Raw genomic sequence first — 24,701 nt, 5'->3', positions numbered from 1 at the left:
AAATCAAGTTGTAGAAACATCTTAAGGATGATCAATGGAAACAGGATGCACCTGAGCTCAATTTCGAGTCTCATAGTAAAGGGTCTGAATACTTTTCAGATTTTTATTTGTAATACATTGACCAAAAACCTTTTTTCACTTTGTCATTTTGGGGTATTATGTGTAGATTGATGAGGAAAACATTTTTATTTAATCAATTCTAGAATAAGGCAGTAACGTAATAAAATGTGGAAAAAGTGAAGGGGTCTGAATGTTTTCTGTATGCATCGTGAATGTTCCCAATCTGTCCTCTAACATCAAACCTAGTGTATGACTACACTCCTCATCCTCAACATCAACAGCTTTTCCTCTCTCCTCCTGCCTCCCTCACCTTCACCCTCCATGTCAAACTGAATCTGCATCTGCTGCTGTTTTCCCAACTAATGAATTACAAACAGTAGGGAAAAAAGCAGGGCATCTCTCTCTGTCTCCCACAACAACAGTATTTCCATTTATAATTTCAATTGTTCATTTGCATGAGAAAATTAGACATGCATGGTGTTTTTGTGTTTGTTTTTTTGCTTAATTTCTCCGCTAATTATAAGCAGCACTGGCACATTATTTACATAAATAATTGTTGTTCCTTCTGTTCACTCTGTCTTTTCTTCCCCTATTTCTTTATCAGAGTTGTTTTGGCATTTGTTGTCCGTAGGGGCAATTCTCCTCTGAGAGTGCTTTCTCATCTCCCCTAACTGAAACATCTTGGAACTTGGCATATAGAGCATCTTCACTTGATGTTTGTTGTGCTGTTTTGTTGTCCTTTGTTTAAAATATATTTATTTTTACTCTTTTACAAGTGTTGAGCTGTCCTTTAAAAAATAAATTGTGTCAGGTGCAAACATTATTTTACTTTAAGAAAGAGTATTTCTAAAACATTCTATCAATGGCTTACTGTATAAAGTTAGGCTTTAGATTCAATCAGATCAAGCATTAACCGGCGTTGGACCTGTCAAATCAGTGAGCAGCTGCTCTTGATCATTGTCACAATGCTACACCGTGTTACAAGTTCAGAACGAGAAAGTGTAGGCTATTTAGAAATAATGACGACCAAATTGAAAGGCATTCAATGAAATTAGGATTTCTATCAGCCTAATTGAGGTGTATAGGTGGTGAGCCGTAAGCAAGCTATCTGCATGAGTTTTCGAGATGATAGAACTCTGAGGAGCTGTTTTTTTTTGCCTGTTTTTTAAAAACATATTGTGTATTTTTATTTCTTCTGAAAACATTTACGTTTCTTGGCCATGTCAATTCTTGCAAATTTTCACAAAATACTGACTTTCATGTTCGCTAGCTGGACAGGCAAACGCCGCGGAGAACTAAACTGTAAACCAATCAAAACGTGTGTACTATTCATGGTACGATCTACAATCACGTTATCCGTAACTAATGTAGAGACAGCTGGTAATGAAGAGTTCGACAGAGATCTCCCTCTGACACAGGTAAATAATGTTTTATTTATTTGTAATATAACCATTTCGTTATAGAAACGTGATACCATCAACCCAAGCTGGAAAATGATTCCCAATTTAGAACACAGCAATCTTAGTAAAGCTTGTTGGTTAGCTAGCTAATTACAACAAGTAGATCTGTTGCTAGCTACCTGAAGCAGATAGCCTTATCACTAGCTAGCATGTCAATCCACGAATTTTAGCTATCAGTTTATTCCAAGTAATTTAAGATTACAAAAATATATAGGCCAAGTAGTGTACATCTACTTCAGTCATCAGGGCAGGACCCACTAATTTCATTCATACTGACAAATAGTAAATGCAACTTTATCCCTGTCAATAGTTGGAGTAGGATGAAAACATAGCACTCGACCTCAGACTTTTAGGATGTTCATTTTCTAGCTCACAAATTACATTATTTTGCTGTGATTTACTGTATTTAGCTTATTCTTGTCTTTCACTTTTGTCACATGATCTGTTTAGCTCTCCTTTGTCCTGCTCCCAGAGAATAACCAAGTGCTATTCACCAAGCATGGACTGATTCACTCACCTGTGAGGAGAACCATCCTACAGCAGTTTGAACTAGACCTGCCGTCACTTTAGATTTTGGGACCACATGCATTTGCCTGTTGTCTTTTCTTTGTAGATTCTATCTTACACAGTCTAGTGCATTTTAGAGTTGAGGAACACCAACTACAGATACAAGTGGTTGTTTGAGCACCTTGTAGAATCAGTGTAACCGGTGACAAACAGATTATTTTACTTTTGTAACAAGCAGTGGTGAGAATTCTATTGTCCTCGTCGGGAGCCCAGACTTTTGCCATAGATGGTAGTGTTCTCGTCTCTGGACCACACAAGCTTTAGTCAGCTACATTGGTGATCAGAGTGGGATCCTTTTGATACACCTATGAGGCCTGGGCACACAAATGCTCCTAGAGTGAAGGTGGAATACTAAAGTATGTGTTGATGACAGGTCTGCAGTCTCCATCAGAGGCCCATGCTTTTGGCACAGATGGTAAAGCTCTCATTTCTTGACTGCAATATTGTAAGATTGTGCCCTCCACAGCACTTGATATACATTAATTGGTAGGTTACGCTATATTTATGTAGCCAGGTGGTAAAAGCGCATAGCTGTATTAATTTTTATGCACTAGCTGGCACCATCCCTTTAAGAGATTCATAAACAAGGTGTGCCGGCGGTTATGGGATTGCGCAGTGTGTAAGAGTGAGAACAAGCAATTACACTGGAGGATCCAACGTTACTTTAGATGGGTAAATTACACTGGAGGATCCAACGTTACTTTAGATGGGTAAATTACACTGGAGGATCCAACATTACTTTAGATGGGTAAATTACACTGGAGGATCCAACATTACTTTAGATGGGTAAATTACACTGGAGGATCCAACGTTACTTTAGATGGGTAAATTACACTGGAGGATCCAACGTTACTTTAGATGGGTAAATTACACTGGAGGATCCAACATTACTTTAGATGGGTAAATTACACTGGAGGATCCAACGTTACTTTAGATGGGTAAATTACACTGGAGGATCCAACGTTACTTTAGATGGGTAAATTACACTGGAGGATCCAACGTTAATTTAGATGGGTAAATTACACTGGAGGATCCAACGTTACTTTAGATGGGTAAATTACACTGGAGGATCCAACGTTACTTTAGATGGGTAAATTACACTGGAGGATCCAACGTTACTTTAGATGGGTAAATTACACTGGAGGATCCAACGTTACTTTAGATGGGTAAATTACACTGGAGGATCCAACGTTACTTTAGATGGGTAAATTACACTGGAGGATCCAACGTTACTTTAGATGGGTAAATTACACTGGAGGATCCAACGTTACTTTAGATGGGTAAATTACACTGGAGGATCCAACGTTACTTTAGATGGGTAAATTACACTGGAGGATCCAACGTTACTTTAGATGGGTAAATTACACTGGAGGATCCAACGTTACTTTAGATGGGTAAATTACACTGGAGGATCCAATGTTACTTTAGATGGGTAAATTACACTGGAGGATCCAATGTTACTTTAGATGGGTAAATTACACTTTTTATCTTCCTCTTGTACCGGAATATATCTTATTTTGCATCATCTGCAGTGTATAATAGTTCATTTTGTAATATTTATGCCAGACGGTCATGTTAGCCTGTTGATACTTTCAGATTGACATGAGGATGTTAGCTTCTTGCTATCTGAATACCAGTGCTCTCAGAACCACGTTGTGAAGTTGATGATAACATTATTTGAATTGTGAGTAATTATCAGAAGTACATTCTATTTTGTCTAAAGCTTCAGGTTGTTGTATATTGTTTCCTTTTTGAATTGTAATTTATCTGTTGATATGACATTTCCCCCGGTGCAGTATGGGTGAGATGAGGATCTTCTGTTCCATGTGGGGTTAGTGCATCACCTGGACAGTGTGTTTGTAAGTATTCATGTTTTATGACTACATGTCTTTTTGTTTTTCATGCATGATTTCATTTGATTCATGGACATCTTGTACTCAGATATTTGAAATGTTAGAAAGTCTATTCAAACTGAACATTGTGGTGTCTGTATTTTCTTGTGTTTTTCTATAGAAAGCAGAGCCACTACAGTTTATGCATTTCACTTTGTACTTATTGTACTCCGATTGTACACTTAACTAACAGATTTATTTCACTTGATTGTGATTTGGACTGAACATTACTTTATGGTGACTTCATCTTGTGGTGATTTCCCTTCTACATTATCCTATTTTAAGTTTCGAAAGAATAAACAACCCCAAATTAGTTTGTCTTGTGCTGGGTTTACTTTCGCCAGGCTACATTTATATACTGCTTAAGACACCTTTGCTATTTGTCTCTGTACTCAATAAACGGCGCTTCATTATTTGTGAAGGTTTTCTTTGTTCATATGTATATACATTATGGGAAACATGTCGCACACTCAGTCATAATTAGTAAAATAATGAATGTATTGGCAAGATTTTGGTACCGTCAACTTTTAGGTTAGTAGGAAAGTTAATAATTTAAACCATTTTAGTATTGGAAACTCAAACATTAATTTACCAACTGCTCACCATGGTATTGGGCAGCTGCTGTTTGAGAACTCATCTGGTTTAGAAATCAAAACACTGGTTATCTTATTGCACAGCACATTGTACAACAGATTTTTAGAGAAGATTGTATTGCAAGGTAAGCTATATGTGTAGGCTATGCTATATGTATTGGCTAATATGCAGCTGTCACTTTTGAACCTCCATTCTAGCACACATGACACACACATCTTTCTATCTTCACTGAAGAAAAATATAAACACAGCATGTAAGGTATTGGTCCCATGTTTCATGTGCTGAAATAAAAAATCCCAGAAATGTTCCAGAAGCACAAAGGTTATTTTTGTTCAGTATACATGTTTTTATTTGGGTTTCAATGCAAAGTGCATGAATGATTGTTTCTTTAAGCCTACAGCTAGTTATTTGAAATTAGACATATAATCATTCCAAAACATGAGTCAACAATTGAATTAACTGACAGCCAATGAAACACATAATTACATTTACAGTAGCTGGCTAGGCTAGTCTGTAGCATTGGCTGGCTTTCAATAAATTGGCTAAATGGTTGTGATATGTGGTTGTCCCACCTAGCTATCTTAAGATGAATGCACTAACTGTAAGTTGCTCTGGATAAGAGCGTCTACTAAATGTAAAAAAACAAACATGTTACATGCATATTTCAAGTGAATTTTGAAAACGATATCTTATTTCAGTCTAGGAGCTAGCTAGCTATCTATATCTGTTCCTCTTCATCAGAAAGTAGCTCACATTTTCACAAGAGGCTGTGTTTACATCGTAGATAGATGCAGACCATTGGCTGCCTTCATCACGAGGGGTATGTTGGGATTGGTTCCAACTTTAGTAGTTCGGCAAATTTGCAGTGTTTTAAATATTTTTTTATGAGAAAATTAAAGAATTGAAGGTGCCAACAAATGTTATAGTCATCAGAATAATGTTTTACTGTCAGATACAAAAAATCTCCTGCTTCCTCAACGGGGATAGATTAACTTCACATTTTAAGGCTTTGGCCCATCACATAGTAGATTACATCTCACATTCCAGTATTTAGACTTGTAAACAAGGCTGCATGGGATTTCTCTTAATGCTACTCTGTGCAGCCAATGGCAATGTCCAAGAGCTGCTTGGGGATTTGACAGTTCTAACGCAGTTCCATCTCCGACACCGCCAAAACAACCGCCATGTGGATGTCCTGCTAAAGCAGCTCTGATTGAATAGAGTCCAGAGACACAAAAACATAGACTTTGGATGTAAAGGGGGTTGAAATATTTGTGTTGTCGTTGTTGTGGTTTAGTATAAGTGGTTAGGGAGCGGTGTGTTTCACAGGTATAGCTGTGAATTGACCTGCTGTTAAGAGTTTTCACAGTTCATAATGAACTCTACTGACAGTAATTGTAGGCAAGCAGTGCTGTTATGTTATGCCCAACACATTTACCATGTTATGCACTTCGCAATATAAAGTCTGTTCATTGATACGGATGTATAGTTGGCTTGCATCACATCAATTAATTCCACTGAAATGTGTTTGATCTAGTTACAGTTTCACTCACAGTAACGGGGGAATGCTTCCCCCCCTGGCTCTCCTGATCGAAGCTAAACTGTGGATTAAGTGTTTTGATGGCAAAATAAATTGCAGACAACTGGTGCTTTAGCATATTATGTTGACTGCCATTTATTTTGCCATCAAGAGCATAAGCTAGTCTGAGCATGGGCCCTTCGAAAAGACTGTGATCAGCATCATCTTGTTCCACACAAGACATACCTCAATTCCATTATAACTGCTGCTTCCCCCAGCCTATTTGATTGGGTCCTACGTGGAGCCCTGGTGTAAGGGCCCAGTTTGTTCCCAGTAACAAGGGGGAGGAGAAGTCATTGGGAGCGAGGAGAGAGGGAGCAGCATGTTGAGGGCATGGCTACTTCTAGTTTTAATTGAGGGGGAGTGAGTAGAGTGGATAGGGAGGTGTTGTGAGGGGTGGAGGAGGGCGATCTTCAGAGGCCAATTAATTTGGAATACAAAGCAGCAGAGCAATCTGCTTGGGTTTCTGTCAGGGTGCATGGCTCGCTCACACCGGCCTTGTCTCTGAGGTTTCCAAGATCAGATTAATGCTCCTCCTCAAATCCCCCCACTCTCTTTCCTTTGCTCTACCTCTTCCATTCATCTACTGAAACACACATTGCTATTATCTGCTGATCACCAAAGGGCGTGTCTGCACTCCTCTTGGTGTCCGCCAAGTATAACAGCACCACTACTGTCTGACCTGTGTGTTCTCACCACAGGCCTGTCCAGAACCAACCCCTGGTAGACCAACACTAAGGAGACCAAGGCCCAACCAGACACTGCTAGAGAAGGTCAGTGCCCAGTCTCACTCTGCTTGTCTGTCTGTCTGTCTGTCTGTCTGTCTGTCTGTCTGTCTGTCTGTCTGTCTGTCTGTCTGTCTGCTGCCCCCACTGGAAGCTGGCCCCTACCCACCACCATGCACCCACAGCCACAAAGAGCCACACACAGCCTGTTTAAAGAGACAGGCCACTGAGACACACTGGAAAAGCCTGGACTCCCACGAGAACTAAGGAGAGAGAGATGTTCTGTCATCCAATGCTGAGCATCCCTTTGGAAGCTTTACGACAAGCACCAATCCTCCAAAAATGGTTTTTACAATGGAATCCATCCTCTTATAGTTGCACAGTGTTTATGATTGTTTACTATACTGGTAACCTGGGTGACTAGTACAACCAACAAAAGAAAGGAGGAAACAGGTTCTACTCAGTCCTGATATTCTCAGACCATTGCTTCATTCAGCGTAGAGAGTAAAACATGGAAGAGGAGAAAAAGAGGAGTGGAAAGGAAGAAGTATGGAGGAGGAAGGTGGAGTTAATAAGAGCTGGCGCTCCTCTGTGAGATGTTTAATTCATGGTGAGGCTGGCCAGTATAACGTGACTGGCCAGGTAATGGGGAGGGGAGACAGAGCTGCTTTCTGAAATTGAGTAGAATGTGAGGCTTCAAGGAATCCTTTGTCTCTTAGATCAACAATAGGCACAGCTCTCAATATGCATTCCATTGTGCTCTTTCTCTCCAGAGAAATCTAAAATCAAAATGTCTCTGTCATATGCACAGGATACATGTGGTGTACACAGTACAATGAAATGCTTATTTGCAGGCTCACCTGTCAACAATGCAACTACAGCAATAAAACCAAATCAAATTGTATTGGTCACATACACATGGTTAGCAGATGTTATTGTGAGTTTAGCGAAGTGCTTGTGCTTCTTGTTCCGACAGTGCAGTAATATCTAACAAGTAATCTAACAATTCCACAACAACTAGCTAATACACACAAATCTAAAGGGGTGGAATAAGAATATGCACACACAAGGGTCAAAGACGTATAAGGTTTTCAAAATAGCAAAAACATTAAAACCGCAATTACAATTCCCTAAAAGGCTTTTATATGTTTGTTGGAGTGTCACTTATGCCCTTCTATTAGTCATATTCAAGAATAAAGCCAATAAATTATTTGTATTGTGATTCATATGACTGTACCTTAGTAAAATGTAATTCAGTATAACACTAAGTGTTTTTTTATATTTATTAAATTTGATGCCCATTTTTCATAATTACAAGGTTATATATCCATGCTTAGACTGGCAGAAATATAACTACCCAGAAAAAATGACATTATTTTATTTTGAATACTACATATTTGATGTGTCATGGGTATAACTCTAAATTTGTTGAAGGTTTTTTACAAAAATGTCCTGCCTTACACTGAACAGTTTAACTGACACATGAGGTACAATTTAATTCAAGTAGGAATAATGTTGTACTTGCACAAGTTGTTCAGGGGGCTGCTCAAAGGAGTTTCCTTCAGTGTGTACTGGAGTTAAGTTCATCACCACATTCGTTAGATTTTTTCACGGGCACCTCCTCTGATATATTATTTTTTTTAAATAAAAAATTCAGCATCAGATTGTGTCAATGTATGGATCAGTGGATGATCAGGGTTGACATCCTTCTTTCTTCTCTGATAGCTAAAAAATGAAAATATAATAGTTCACATCCATTAAATGTTATTAGTAATCTATTATTAGTAGGCTATACAATGATAACACTTAATCAAAGTTTAAAAGTTAAATCAACTCCCTGTCCATTCCTCTCTCAAACATGTTTTGTTACTATTTCATTGCTAATGTTAATAATAGTCACTTTACTATCATTTGAGCCTGCGGCAACACTTTACGTTGCATTAAGTTGCATTATTACACGATTATTACATGATAGTTCATGTTGTAATTATGCATTGTTACACTGTAACTGGTACATTTCTATTCAATGCAGGTACACAAATTCAACTTCAAGATACCTACACAAAATAGCTACATAAAATGCCCATCAAACTACTTCATTTCAAACTTATACAGTCTCGATTTTTCATAAAGTGCCTCAAATTTGAAGTGGCTATTAACTAATATAATTCATAATCCATTTTTAATCCATCATTGTGTGTGTGTGTGTGTGTGTGTGTGTATGTAATATTATATTAACTAATATAATATATCAGTTATACCTTAACTGCAGTGCAATAAAACATTAACTACAGTGTAATAGTGTAACTTAATGTTAAGTTATCCACCCAGCTTTATATGCTATTATATCCTATTCTGTTGCTGACAGTAGCATGAAACCATGAAAACAATACCTTGCTTTTCTTCTGGCTAGTCTTTCCTCCCTAGCAACTGGATCTGCGTTAATCTTTTGTCTGTGCCATGCAGCCCTCTCCTTATTCGACAACGGCATCTACAGTATAAAGATAATGTGCCTTGAAAAACCTTAAAATGCCATAAAATAGTTTAAAATGATAATATTCAGTATTCATAAAACAAGTAAATATGAATTGCATGATTAAATGTTGTAAACTAGTGAAAACATGGCATAACGGGTGACATTGAGGTATAACATGAGACTTTTGTTGTGCTGAAGGACAAAAGCATGATACTGAAGAACTGATTTCATACATAAACATATTTAACAGGCAGTCCCTTTGCCACCTATATAAAGTAATGACCTTGACCTATAAAGACTATCCTTACTTTTCATATATTTATAAAATAATAACATTAAAAGTATGTTTTCTGTGTTGTACTGAAGGATATGCGTTTTTGTTACAAAGGTTACTAGAGGGTGAAAATGTGAAATCATCAAATATTTCAGAGATTTACTCACCTCATCACATTGATAGAGGGTCTTCAATGGGTCTTCTTTGTGATGTCACACACTGTCACATGATTACATCATGTGATATTATTTAAAATGACGTTTTACAATTTGTTATACTGAATGACATTGATGAAGCTCAAAAGTCCAGACAAAAGTTATTCAAGTTTTTAAATGTTTTTTAGATACATTATGTCGCCCATTGTTCTATATATTTTTGCAAACACTAACACAATTATGCCATGGGTATTCATTTATATTTTTAGGGTGAATTTATACATTTTAAAACACTTTTGTCATTACAATTTTAACCCGGACAGTTACACTGAAGGACATTTTTGACACTTTAGAGCTCAATAACTCCTTTTATTTAATAGTTTGCAACACAAATATGTCTGGGTCAAAAAATGGGTAAGAGTTGAATGATTTAATGTTATTTTTATCCATATTTAACTTTTTATATTAAATGAATGGCCTTTGGACACCAAATGTACACGTCTCGTCTTTGACCAAAAATATATTGATGAGTGAAGACCGAGCGGCATAGGTAAGATGCAATAGGTGGTATAAAATACAGTATATACATATGAGATGAGTAATGTAAGATATGTTAATATTATTAAAGTGGCATTATATTGTACTTTTTGCAGGTATGAATGAAATGTCTTTCTGTGGATTTCTGTCTGTCTGTCTGTCTGTCTGTCTGTCTCTGTCTGTGTCTGTCTGTCTGTCCTGTCTGTCCTGTCTGTCCTGTCTGTCCTGTCTGTCCTGTCTGTCCGTCTGTCCTGTCTGTCCTGTCTGTCCTGTCTGTCCGTCTGTCCGTCTGTCCGTCTGTCCGTCTGTTCTGTCTGTTCTGTCTGTTCTGTCTGTTCTGTCTGTCTGTCTGTCTGTCTGTGATGTGCAAATAGTTAAAGTACAAAAGGTAAAATAAATAAACATAAAAATAGGTTGTATTTACAGTGGAGTTTGTTCTTCACTGGTTGCCCTTTTCTTGTGGCAACAGGTCACAAATATTTCTGCTGTGATTGCACACTGTGGTATTTCACCCAATAGATATGGGAGTTTATCAAAATTGGACTTGTTTTTGAATTATTTGTGGGTCTGTGTAATCTGAGGGAAATCTGTGTCTCTAATATGGTCATACATTTGGCAGGAGGTTAGGAAGTGCAGCACAGTTTCCACCTCATTTCCACCTCACTTTTGAGAGCCAGGTCTGCCTACAGCGGCCTCTCTCAATAGCAAGGCTATGCTCACTGAGTCTGTACATAGTCAAAGATTTCCTTAATTTTGGGTCAGTCACTGTGTACTCTCTGTTTAGGGCCAAATAGCATTCTGGTTTGCTCAGTTTATTTGCAAATTCTTTCCAATGTGTCAAGAAATTATCTTTTTATTTTCTCATGATTTGGTTGGGTGTAATTGTGTTGCTGTCCTGGGGCTCTGTGGGGTCTGTTTGTGTTAGTGAACAGAGGCCCAGGACCAGCTTGCTTAGGGGGCTCTTCTCCAGGTTAATTTTTCTGTAGGTGATGGCTTTGTTATGGAAGGTTTGGGAATCGCTTCCTTTTAGGTGGTTGTAGAATATAACAGCTCTTTTCTGAATTAGCGGTTATTGGCCTAATTCTGCTCTGCCTGCATATCAATTCAATTCAATTCAATTCAATTCAAGGGCTTTATTATATCTCTCTCTCTCTCTCTCTGTGCGTGTGTGCGTGTGTGCGTGTGTGCGCGTGTGCGCGTGTGTGAGCGGTTTCCTTGCAGGCATTTCACACCCCTGCAGTGATAATCAATCTTAATCAAGGTGCTTGTGAAATATTTGCCTTTGCCCAGTCTGGGAGTGGCTCTGGGCTGGAGAGGAGAATGCTTTCCGAATCTCCACTATGATGACTGAAGTCTCAGACACACAGTGGCCCTGTCCACAACCTCTGAATGATGGTGATGATAGCTATGTTGATAACTATTGTTGTTGTTCTTGTTGTTGTTGTTTATTCAGATAAAATAGTACTATTCATATTCAGGGAGGGCATTTGACAACAATCCTCTGTCTCGCTCTCTCCCTTCACTCTGTGCCCCTTGATGTGTTCTGTACCCCCTCCCCTCTCCGTCTTCTCTCTCTCTCTCCCTCTCTCTATCTCTTCCTCATTGCGGATGCAGAGAGTGTCGTTGCAGCCATAGACCTCTGCGCTGGAAACACCCAGCAGACAAGAAAAATGACGGCCGGCAGAATCTCATTTTCTGAGGGGCTGCAAGTCAGGCAGGAAATGGCTATTATTCCATCGACACTGTCGGCATTAAGTTATTTCCTTCTCTAAATGTCCATGAATATCTATTGAGTTCCAGGTGCGAGCGCTGGAGCTTTTGTTGCCACACACTCGGATGATTGCAGCCCTATATTCCGCCTGGTGCACCCTCACTTCTGAGATTGAAGTGAAAGACAATGGTATTGGAAATTGGCTAATAAATCCAGCGGAGGGAAAGGCCTGCTTGAGAGCTACCGCCAGCTCATTCCATTTTTAAAAAGGGATAAAACCGCTCACACTTTTTTCTAACTCGTATTTCTTCTGGAAAGGGGACTGACGACATGGTTCGCTCAAACAGCTCCAGCAGGCCCAGGCAAGGCCCTGTCGTCTGAACACTAACAGTGGTGTTAACATTGATAGGAGATTAATGCTGCAATGTGGCCACAGGAATGATACACCATGTCTTCACAATGCATCAATAATTCAGGCAAACAAGATCATAAATAGATGTCACTGAGAAAAGACTGAAACAAAGAGATGGAAGGGAATTGTTATGCTTGTTGCTTTAATGCTTGTTTATTATGAATCTGAGCTAGCTCACACACTGGAATAGGCCAGGGCTGGGAGGAGGGTAAAAAGAAGGGCATGAGGATGGAAGGGCAGGATGGTGGAGGGAAGGCAAGGCAAGGGGGGACCGAACAGCGTGAGATGATGATCACTGCATCCAATCTAGGATATGAGTGGGCAGTTACCTCCCAGTGCACAGCAACACAGTGGCCAGCCAGCAGGAAAAACAGGGCTGGAGCCCTGCTAACATGTGTCCAGTCTGAGGCAGTCCACTGTAGTGGGGAATGGGGCGAGAATTGATTGAAGGTGTTGGACCATAAATGAAGCTATTGATTTTGGGGTCAGATGCGGGGGATGAGGTCTTGAAATAAATATATCAATATATCAAATATATTCCACACACACCGCATATACCCAGACTCTAACACATATATTATAAATCTTATTAAGTCTAATATATAGTTGAAGGACAAATGTGTAATGGCTTTATAAACAATACCTTTTGAGTGAAAAAACGCACACAGGAAGAAAGTGGTTCCCAATCAACATTGTATCTTACATTTATATCAGACAAGTGCATCATTAGCTATTTAGGGTAAATTTATTATTTGTGATAATCAGGAGTTAATTCATGTTTGCGTTTGCTTAAAGAAGACATTTACCTATTATGCCTGTCTCAAATCAAGTAAACATAGTAAATTACTCTTGATTATAAGTATGAAAAGTAACATTCTTGAGGTACGAAAGTAACAGATTAAGTTTCACATTAAAAGGCCTCTTTTCAGACAGATTCATCTAGTCAGTGTGCATGATAAAATAATGTTAATGCACTTTAAAGTGAGCACTCAGGAAAGGTTAAAGTGCCAGCGATTGATGGGTCAGAGGAAGATACTTACTAGGAAGAGGCAAAGAAGCGGCAAGCACTGGCTGTCACCAACCAGCGCCAGGACCATGGACAGTTCTTCCACTCGTGGGATATCAACAGAAACGTCACTATTTTAACATCACCAACTAGCTTGGTTTTCTCGAACTCGCCAACCAAAATAGTTGTTGCCTATGTAGGCCTATTGGATATTTTTTAAATAATTATTTATTGAAGTTCTTGTCTCTCATCATTGAATCTCTGCTTGCTAGTCAAATTAATAGAATGATTAGAATGGGTCAAAACATGAGGACTGCCGACCAGCCACCTTGGATATCAACTTAAAAATGCAAAAACGAATTTACTTGTTTAAATAATGTTTTTAATAAAAACAATGTCATTCATATTTTTATAAATATGTTGGTAACAGTTTTAGAAAAACAAAAATGCCCCTCAATCCCTGGAGATTATCGTGTAATAACTCCCTCCTAAGGGCTGTTCCTGACACTTGGCTTTGATAATTCCCAGGTTCTCATGCCTTATTGCTTAAATAATCACTGCATAATAATATATTTAAAAACAAATCTAGAATTTTCCTTGACCCAAGGGACTTGTAAAAAGTGGGATGATGCTGTTGTTCATCTGAAGTGCTTTTAATGATTGAAATCTTTGAAAATTACTCTTTGGTTAATTCAACCTATTCTATTCAATTTGGCTGAAATCAAATAACAAATTCGACAGATCAATGATATTTTTGGAATTGAATGAAAGCTTCTAAATTGCATACAACACCTCATGTGCATACATTGAATAGCAGAGGGGGCCATGTAGCGGCAGCAGCCTATCAGAAGAGTTGGAGGTGTGGCTTATTGGGGGCATGGCTTTCAGTTTGTTCTTCTTATCCACCCCTGTGAGTGAATGTAATTCCAGTTATGTGGTCTATTGTAGGGCTGTTACAGTGACTATATGACCGCCACACTGGCAGTAATGAGTCATGACTGCAGTCACAGTAAATAGGCTTCTCCAAAACTGAGCTTTTGATGCCGCTGATGGTCATTAGTGTCCTACCAAACTTGTAAACGGCCAGTTGCTAATGGCCTGGCACGCAGCACTCTATTGTCCCTCTAATCGCTCTGATCTTGATGCAAATGATATCAAAAATCAAATCAAACACTTTATGACAGCCCTGGCATTCAGAGTTTGAGCAGAATCAGATCAGATGTTGCTCAGTGAGAGCCAGCTCCTCGTAGCTGGTTGATGCATGGAATTAAATAAGTGTTCCTATAAGCCCATGTAACGCAATAGTTCTAGGCTATGCTATGCAACTGAGTGAGAAAACAGAGTTTTGATGGCCTATTAAAAAGAGAAGGGTCCCATAAGCTTTCTATAGGCTTATATTTATTTATGCGCAGTGGTCTAACGCATCACTACAGACCCAGGTTCGACCCTGGGCTGTATCCCAACCGGCCTTGATTGGGAGTCCTTTAGGGCGACGCATAATTGGTCCAGCGTTGCCCGGGTTAGGAGAGGGTTTGGCCGGGATAGGCCGGCATTGTAAAATAATAACTTGTTCTTAACTGACTTGCCTAAGTAAAATGATAAAAAATATTAAGCACATTACTTCATTTTACAGTCAGAGTAGCCTACCTGACTGGCATGAAAATGAACAGTGGGAAAAGCACACGGATGACATTACTTTTTTCCCCCTGCATAATAATGGCTCATTCTAAAAGGAATTTCACACATATATTATTTAGTGCAGTTTATGTAAAGACAAGATTACATTGAGAATAGAGTGATGGATGAGAATATCATCACTTTTGATTGATGCCCAGCTTGTGCAGTCTAAGATGTTTTTTTGTCACTTTTTCCAATCATAGTTGCATGCATCTTGTAGCCTAGCCCATAGGCCTATATGTTTTGATAAGGTTTGTATCACAACTAAAGTGGCCACAACTAAAGTGTCCTTGAGAACTATAATACAATCATTGTGTTGGGTGATTTTAATATTCATTTTGACAAAGAGACTGACTCCAAGGCCATTGAATTTATTAATATTTTGAGCTCTATGGATTTTATCCAACATGCTACAGGGCCCACCCATAGCCACGGCCATTCTCTGGACCTGGTTATTACCAAGAGGCTTTCAATTGACACATCTTGTTGATGTTGCTTTATCTGATCATCACTGTTTATTTTTGACTACCTTGTTGCCCATAGCACAGGGTAATACTGAAAGCATTATTAATAAACGCTATCTTACCACTGAAGTTGCTACAGATTTTATTGAGTGTATGAACAATATTCCACCACCTATTCTGCCTTCCTCCTGTGATGATTTAGTTCATAACTTTAATAGCAAATGAAGGGCAACCATTGATGCCATAGCTCCAGTAAAGTTGAAAAAGGCCACATCCAAACCCTTGGATGAGTGAAGAAACTAATCAATTAAAGAGAAACTTGCCGAAAGGCAGAGCGAAAGTGGAGAAAGTCAAAGTTGCAGGTCCATTATGATATTCTGGGAGAACAACTTGGCATATATAACAAGGCAATTAGAAATGCCAGACGGGCTAATTTTTCTAACTTGATCACTATTAATCAGAATAATTTGGGAATGCTCTTCTCAACCATTGACGGCCTGATAAATCCTACCAAACTTAAGTGAACTTTCCTACACATCTAAATATGATGAGTTTGCAACTAGACTACCGCACTGTGGATTTATTTTCCCTGGTTGACGCAGACATGCTCAGGAAAGTGATATCACAACTTAAGCCTTCTACCTGCCTTCTCGATCCTATCCCCAATACCTTCTTCAAAACAGTTTTTATTTGCATATCTGAAGAAGTGCAAGCTATTGTTAATCACTCCATGTTCACAGGCACTTTCCCCACTGCACTAAAAACTGCTCTGGTGAAACCCCTAATTATTCAGCTTTTAGTTATTTTTGGCCAATCACCAAGCTTCTATTCTTATGCAATAATTCTGGAGAAAATGGTTTTCAAACAGCTAAATATTTTTTAAGCACCATCTCTATTTTTGAACTATTCTAATCTGTGCCCACCACAGCACAGAGACAGCCTTAGCTAAAGTGGTAAATTATCTTAGAGCCAACACAGATGTCAAACAGCTCTCTGTCCTTGTACTCTAGATTTAAGTGCTGCATTCAACACTGGTGACCATGATGTCCATCTGGACAGACTGGAGCGGTGGGTTGGCCTCTCCGGTCCAGTTCTAAATTGGTTTAGGACCTATTTAACCAGTCGAGAGTGTTTTGTCACCCTTGGTGAACATAACTCAGAGGAAATGGAAATCACATGTGGTGTTCCACAAGGTTCGATTTTGGGTCCGGTACTTTAAAGAACTACTTAAGTCATTTTGGGGGGTATCTGTACTTTACTAGTTCTAATTTTAACAACTTACTTTTATTTCACTACATTCCTAAAGGAAACAACGTACTTTTTACACCATACATTTTCCATGACACCCAAAAGTTCTCTTTACATTTTGAATGCTTAGCCGGACAGGAAAATGGTCCAATTCACACTCTTATCAAGAGAACATCCCTGGTTAACCCTATTGCCTCTGATCTGGCGGACTCATAGCACACATGCTTTGTTTATAAATGATATCTGAGTGTTAGAGTGTGCCTCTGGCTATCTGTAAATAACAACACAAAAAAGAAAATGGGGCTGTCTGGTTTGCTTAATATAAGCAATTTTAAATATATTTTTAGTTACATTTCCTCTTGATGCTTAAGTATATTTAAAATTAAATCCTTTTAGACTTTTACTCAAGTAGAATTTTACTGGGTGACTTTCAACTTTTACTTGAGTCATTTTTTATTAAGGTGTCTTTACTTTTACTCAAGTATGATGATTGGGTACTTTTTCCACCACTGATGTAACCCCTTGGCAGTGTTATCAGAAAGCACAGCATTGATTTTCACTGCTACACAGACGATACACATCATTTCTGTGTCACCAGAGGATTTTAGCTCCACGGATAAATTATTAGACTATTAGTGATTTAAATACTTGGATGGCTCACATCTTCCTCCAGTTAAATCAAGACAAGACCGAGGTACATGTTGTTGGAGCCAAAGCACAGAGAGAGAATCTAGCCACACATTGTAATTCACGGGTAATAAAGATAAAACACCAGGTAAAACATTTTGAGTCAAACATTAGGAATGTAACCAAAATAGCTTTTTACCACCTGAGAAACATTGCCAAGGTGCGGCCATTTCTCTCTCAGGCTGATACAGAGAGACTTTTATTACAAGCAGGCTTGACTACTGTAATGCTCTCCTGTCTCCAAGAAAGCCATTGGTCAACTGCAAAACATACAGACTGATGCAGCACGGGTACTGACCAAGACCAGACGAAGAACACACATTGAATGGGGTTTAAGGTCTCTGCACTGGCTGCCAGTGAGTTTAAGAATTCCTTTTAAGATTATTGGTTTTTAAATCAATCCACGATTGTGTACCCCAATACGTGACAGACATGCTTTTAAAATATGTACCCAGTCAGTCCCTCAGGTCCTCTACACTGGCCTTTTAACTATCCCAAAGTGTCTCCACGGCCTACGTAACAGACATATTTGGGAAACTGAACGTAAGCATGCAGGGGAAATACAAAATAAATCTACAGACTAGTGGCTGAATCAGCGAAATCCACTTGACTGTGATCCTGGCTCAGTTGACATGCTGTGGGCTAAGTGAAATGGAACAGCTGATCAAGCTGTCATGTGACCAAATGCTGCAGACAACCCATTCACGGGTCACCATGGAGGAGTTGTGGTTCCTGACTCAAAGGGAATACTGTGCTGTCTCCCTCTGAGCATTAAAACCCATGGTACGCTGATTCAGTGCTCTCGTCTGCATTAAAAACAAATATCCATCCAGGTTGGATGTGACAGGAGGTATGAGGTGAGCACGTGACTTTGAGAAGCTCAGAGGTGACATGCATCAAGCACACCCATCTCATTAGTGGTGGTAAGAAAAGATACATTATGTCAGACTCATTTACAATTGACTGTCAACTTACTCACATTAAAAGTATGATGGTGAGTTGAGAAAACGATCAGAAATGTTTTGCAATTGACCTCCATAGCCCCAATAAATAAACATTGGCTGTTAATTACCTATTCTTTTCCACATCGTTGGAGTAGTGAGAATTTTCAGATATCAAAATGGGGTTGTGGTCAAAAAAGGTTTGGGAACCCCTGCTAAAGGCCTAGGACCCCTGGGACAGGGTTGGAGAGCCCATAGCCTACACAGCCTAGTGAAACATGTTCTTACAACCAGGGGTAAACGTAACATAGTAAATGTAAATCCGGGACACGGCAACTAGTATGGTATGTATTCATTAGTGGATGTTCATCATCCACAAATTAATACATACCATAATTATTGCTGTGTCCTGGATTTAAGTTTACTATTGTAACGTCTACCTGGTTGTAAGAACATATGTTAAGAATTCGCTAAACATATGATATGTTAAGAATTCCAATGTGTTGTGGCTAACGTTAGCTAGGTGGTTAACGTTAACGTTAGCTAGGCAAGGGGTTAGGGGTTAAGTGTGTGCATCCTGCGCAAGAAACAGAGCAGAGCGCATAACTTTCATGCAACCTTTTTTCAAATCATTGTTAGAGTCGCAACATGCAGCCTTAGCATGTATTACAACATGTTTTATTATATCATACATTTAGCTAATTCTTAACATAATGTACGAATTTACTTTAGTTAATTTACTAAACATTTTCTTAACTCTATTTCTTGAACTGCATTGTTGGTTAAGGGCTTGTAAGTAAGCATTTCACGGTAAGGTTGTATTTGGCACATGTGACAAATAGAATTTGATTTGATTTGAAATAAAAAACATATAGCCTAAGGTTTGCGTCACAGTTGAAGTTGCATAAATAACTCTAAATGAAGTATATAGGAGGACCTGTTTCAAATGATCACTTTCTTAAGTTCAACACAGAATAGCCGCATGTGCTCACTTGGAAATTGTTCAGGGGGAAAAAAGTACTTTACTCAGCTATGTTCAATTGTATTATTTTTACCATAAAATAATGCCTCTGGAATTATAAGCAAATGTTGTCTGCTAAATGAACTAGTGTAGGCTGCTAGCCCATAGCCAGATCAGGGCCTAACTTAAGGACGACTTACGTTATTATGTTCGTCCAATGGATAAATGCCTGGAGATGCTTACTGTGTTTATGTCCATTAACGGTCAATTACCTGAGATTGGCAGTTGTTTGCATGACAGTTACCAGCTGACAAAATGTAATGACTGCCACAGCCCTAGTCTGTTGTATTCGTTATTCAAACTTAAACTTGTACACTGCCAGCATCTGTAATTACACTTGCATAAGTGCATGTGATACTAAATAGCCTTATAAGGTAGCCAATATTTAGTAACAATATTTTTGCTACTAAATTTGAAAGTGTAAAGAATATGTTTGAAAACATTAAAGAAGTTATTGAAACCAACTTGATTTTGGAATTTATTGTTAATTCACTTGTGTTGAAAGAATGTTTTGTATTTACATGAAATATTCATTTGTCGGCTATTTGTTATGGATTAACCAAAGGGGGAAAGTAAGTTGAGTGTCGAAATAAATAGGTTGCAACTTGAAATATAGGTTTGGTAATAATAAAAAACGGTTGACATTGAATCATAAATCTGGTTAAATTTTTTTTTTTTTTCAATTGTGAAAACCTAACTAATTCATTTGTTGAACAGATGAAGTATTTTTGGGGGGGTTGATCCAAAGAGTAATTTTTTACAGTGTATAAAAATGTCATGTATAGCAGCACATAAAGCTGCGGCCACAAAGTTGTACTTTAAGAAGAAGAGTAAGAGTTCCACCTCCTCCCAAAACAATTTAACCTTGGCATCTGCAGCACCACAGATTACAGACAGACCACTCCTTCAGTGTCATTCTGTTGTCAATATATCTCACCCAATGACAGTGACACAAGTCAGGGCACAGGGATCAGTGTGGTGATTGCTCTTCAGGTGCAGGGCTTTGCCTCAATTTTTAAATCACTATGTCAGACATTTCCACCCACCGACCCCTCCAAACCATCAACACACACACACACACACACACACACACACACACACACACACACACACCAATTCAATCCATGGATGATTTAGCATGTTGAACTTGTTGCGGTAAAATGTCAGTTGGACATTTTTGCCCCGCCTATATCTCCTGTCTTTTTTCTCTTTTCCATCCCCTCTTATCATCTTTCCATGGGCTTGTATTGCATTACGCTTTGTGTTTCACAGTCTGAGTGTCATGTGTTTGCGTGTTTGGAAGAGGTGGGGCAATGGGGGAGTCCAGATGATTGACAATGATGCATTGCCATAGACATACGACTGGCCAGTTGCAAATGGATATGAACCAGAACTGAATATGCAGGACAGGAGAGGGTACAATTATTGCTATTGTTCTCATGATGTTCTAGTGATTCTCAGATGGAGGAGCCCCAATATAGACCAGTAACATATTGTTTCTCTGGGCCCCACCCCTCCTTAAACCTACAGTAAAACATGAGGTCACACTGGAGTAACGTCTGAGAGCTGCCCTGACAGGAAGTGAGGTCATGGCGGCTGTGAAAGGCTCTCATTCTCCCAGACCTCTGGCCCCGCCCTCTTTCTCCCCTGGACACTGCCTCAGCTTCAGCTACACGACCATTCAACCATGGCCGCTGCTCCCTGGCTCATTTATGGAATATAATTTGGCTTTGTACAGTGGGTGAGTAGAAGGGGGTGTGGGAGTAGTCAAGCCCAGCTACACTACATTGTGAATGGAAAAAGCCAGTAATACATACAGCCACAGGGATGGAGGGAGCGAAGGGAGAGAGAGCCAGAAGATGGGAATCTGTTTGGGTTGGGGATTACATTTACTAAAGTAATGAGACAGAACCAAAGCCATTGCTTATCAAGCTGTTCAAATGTATTCTTCATTTACTCAGCATTGTTTTCAGATATGCTGCTGCCATTGAGAGACTGAACACTAGTGGCATGCTGTGCCTATAAACCACCTTTAAAATACTTTTATTGAAAATACGAGGTTTGGCACATCTTATTTTTACTCACTGGTCTCACCTGTTTTGTCCTAATACTGCTAATCATTAACCTCACAAGATACCATAGTATTGCACCTAAGGCCTTCACATACAGCAAAACAATAGAGGAAACATTGCTATGCATGCCTCCCATTACAGATACACAGTGATCATATTATTCTGAGATTCTGGGGGGACTTTGGATGGCGACACCCTGTCCTGTCATTACCTGCCCACACCTACCCCCACCTGAGGAGCAGCTGGCTGGGTACTAGCACATGGGCAAGGGAGTGTGGAGTGAGGGATGACATGGGTAACGGAAAGTGGCATGATGATTAGGCTGGTTATGTGGCACTGGGGTTGGGCTGACATGGCTCGGGAGGGCAGCCAAGGCCCAGGATGAAGGGCCAGGGCCATGAGGGGTTGAACTGGCCAGGCCACGGCCCAATAAGAGAATCAAAGAAGGGCTGGCTGCCAAGGACAGTCACGGGATACATTACAGACAACAGGGATGGTGGAACAGATCACTCACTGTTAAGGAGAATCATGGGACCAGCATTTAGAATTAGCTGTGTGAGAGAGAGAGGGAGCGTGAGAAAACAGAGAGGGAAAGTCTGAGACATTTTTTTTTAAAGAGGGGAGATCAGAGGAAGCAATAGACAAAGAGAGATCAAATAAACATCATGACAGAAAGAGGTGGAAGTCTTTATTTTTCCTCTGAAGGAACAACAGGTCCTGGTGACACTTTGACCTGAGACATAGTACAACCTCTCCCAGTCCACCCCTGTATAACACATCCTGGGAGCTGACAGCACAGTGACATCTCGTCACCTCTGCTCCCTCTCCAGAGGGCTCCTCCATACTACCTCTCCATTCTCAAGCACCAGAGGCTGGGGTGAGGGGGCAGCTGACACTGCCCTGTCTAGATCTCTTTTACATTCACTTATACTGGATTTATCCCTCCACCAATGGGCTACAATAGATTTCCTTTGCATGTTTTGGCTTAATGCTCCAGGTCTGCCTTTCCGTGCTGTATGCCTATGAGTGAGTGCATGTACAGTAAGTCAGTGTTACTAGCTAAGTGACTGAGTGTGGTCCTGTCACTTTACAAAGTAGGTCTGGATGGTTGTGCTCTGTCATTTGGCTGTGTGCGTTATGAGCCAAGTTGTTCTGCAGCGGGAGGCTGGAGGCTGAGCTGCATGGCCTGCCCTGGTGCAGAGGCCTCACTCTGGGGGGCTCTGGTCTTGGCAGCAGAATGTGTTTACATTGTAATTAGGACTTAATTGGTATGATTACACTCCCCAAACCCTGATTACCCCGAGACCTGCAGCCTGCTGGGCCCTGAGCCCAAGACCAACCTCTGTTGCCTCCAAACTCCTGGTGTACAACCTAGCATATAGAGAGGAAGTTCCAAGAACATGTAATATTCCTGTAAAATTGGGTACTATTCCCATAATATTCTCAAACGGTTATGACTGTGAGAGGCCCTTTTTATTACCCAAAATTGCTCTGGGAGCATATAGAAAAAATTACTTTCTGGATGTGTGATTTTTTTTATGTTGCCACACTCTTTAATCATTGATCTGGGGGTGTTCTCCCACTGGTTGAATCAATGTTGTTTCCAGGTCATTTCAACTAAATTACAATGTGGAATAGACATTGAATTGACGTCTGTGCCCAGTGGGCTGAGCCTCATCCCAGCAAAACAGGAACATACCCAGGACATTAGCTAACATTCCCAGGACATTAGCTAACATTCCCAGGACATTAGCTAACATTCCCACTGAGTTCTAGTTAGGGTTTTATCAAACATTAGGATGATAACATCCCCAAAATATAAAAAATTATGTTTTTGATAACAAAATGATAGTTTTTTCCCCAGTTTTCCCCAGTTCCCCAGTTTTTTCCAAGGAAATATCCTTGGAATGTTCTCCTAACATTCACAAAAATGCTGTGCACAACATCTGTATCAAAAACAGCATAACATTCCCCTAAGGTTCTTATTAGGTTTCCAGGTTAAGTATAAACAATTGTTCTGGGAACGTTCTTGCAAAATCAGGCACATTTTTCTGCAAACATTGTATAATCATCAGCACAACGGGACAGTGTTTGTGTTATTAGAACTTTTGGGGCAACCTAATGAATGTTCTGGGAACATTCACAGAACCAATTGTGGTTTACTGGGATGTTATTGAAGTGTAGTCCTATGCAGTGTGCCACTCTGCTTCCGCAGTGCATACCTGCGCTGTATCTCATAACTATACACTGTACCTTACATTGTCTGTGTCTGTACAGAAGCCATGTCTTTGCATTTCAATATCTGACACACAATAAACTCTCTCTCTTTGTCTCTCTCTGCCCCCTCCCAAAACCCATGCAATGGGCAGCTGTCCTGGCCCCTGGAGGGGCAACAGGCAGAGCATAAACACACCTGTCTACCTCCCCACCCCTCTGCCTGCCCTGGCCTCGCGGGGCTGCTGGGCAGAAGGACCCATCAGCAGTCCATCTGAGCCCTGTGGCCTGCGCTGCCGAACCCAGCTCCCAGTGGGCCCAGCCAGGCTGATACTCCAGACAGAGCCTGGGATGCAGGGAAGGCTGGCTGCTGTGCTGCAAGTAGCGTGGAGCGTGTCAAACAAAGAGCCCGCCTGTGTCAAGGCTCTCCGGGGCTCTGCCTGGCTGGACCGGCCTACTTCTCTCAGGCACAGCGACTGGATCGATCCTCAGCCCATACTGCACAGTAGGCCTCAACGATTTTTTACATTCACAACATACTGTACACATACAAATGACAACATACAGACGCACAATAACATCCACAACATAACCCCTGCCCAGACACACCTACTCACACCTCCATCTCCGGCGCCCGTATCACTCTCCATTACATGGCCTCAAACTGCACCATGTTGTTTCTCTCCGTCCCCCACGCACTTTCAACATTTAGATAATAAAGCATTTGACCTTTCCATTGTGTCAACAACGGCGGATTGGTTGATTTCCAATTTTTTTCCATGATTGATGAGTAAAGTATCATCCAACCCATCGGGTATCTCACTGCACCCTCATACGCCATGTCTTGAAATATGCAGACAGACGGATTAAAAGTGCATTTACATTGTAATGCTTCGGACAGATATAACTTTTGGACTTAATAATCCATA

General features: G+C 40.0%; 1 long non-coding RNA gene across 1 annotated transcript; it reads left to right on the top strand.

Annotated features, from left to right (window-relative positions):
• Window positions 1–981: 981 nt before the first annotated feature.
• On the top strand, window positions 982–4,392 carry LOC109879769 (uncharacterized). Its single transcript, XR_002253593.2, has 4 exons — window positions 982–1,478; window positions 3,684–3,771; window positions 3,884–3,946; window positions 4,101–4,392. It is a non-coding gene; the product is annotated as an uncharacterized LOC109879769 (long non-coding RNA).
• The last annotated feature ends 20,309 nt before the right edge of the window (window positions 4,393–24,701 follow it).

Source organism: Oncorhynchus kisutch, linkage group LG3 (genome assembly GCF_002021735.2).
Source record: "Oncorhynchus kisutch isolate 150728-3 linkage group LG3, Okis_V2, whole genome shotgun sequence".
NCBI lineage: Eukaryota > Metazoa > Chordata > Actinopteri > Salmoniformes > Salmonidae > Oncorhynchus > Oncorhynchus kisutch.
Note: the sequence above shows the minus strand (reverse complement) of the source record. Positions and strands in the feature narration are given on the sequence as shown.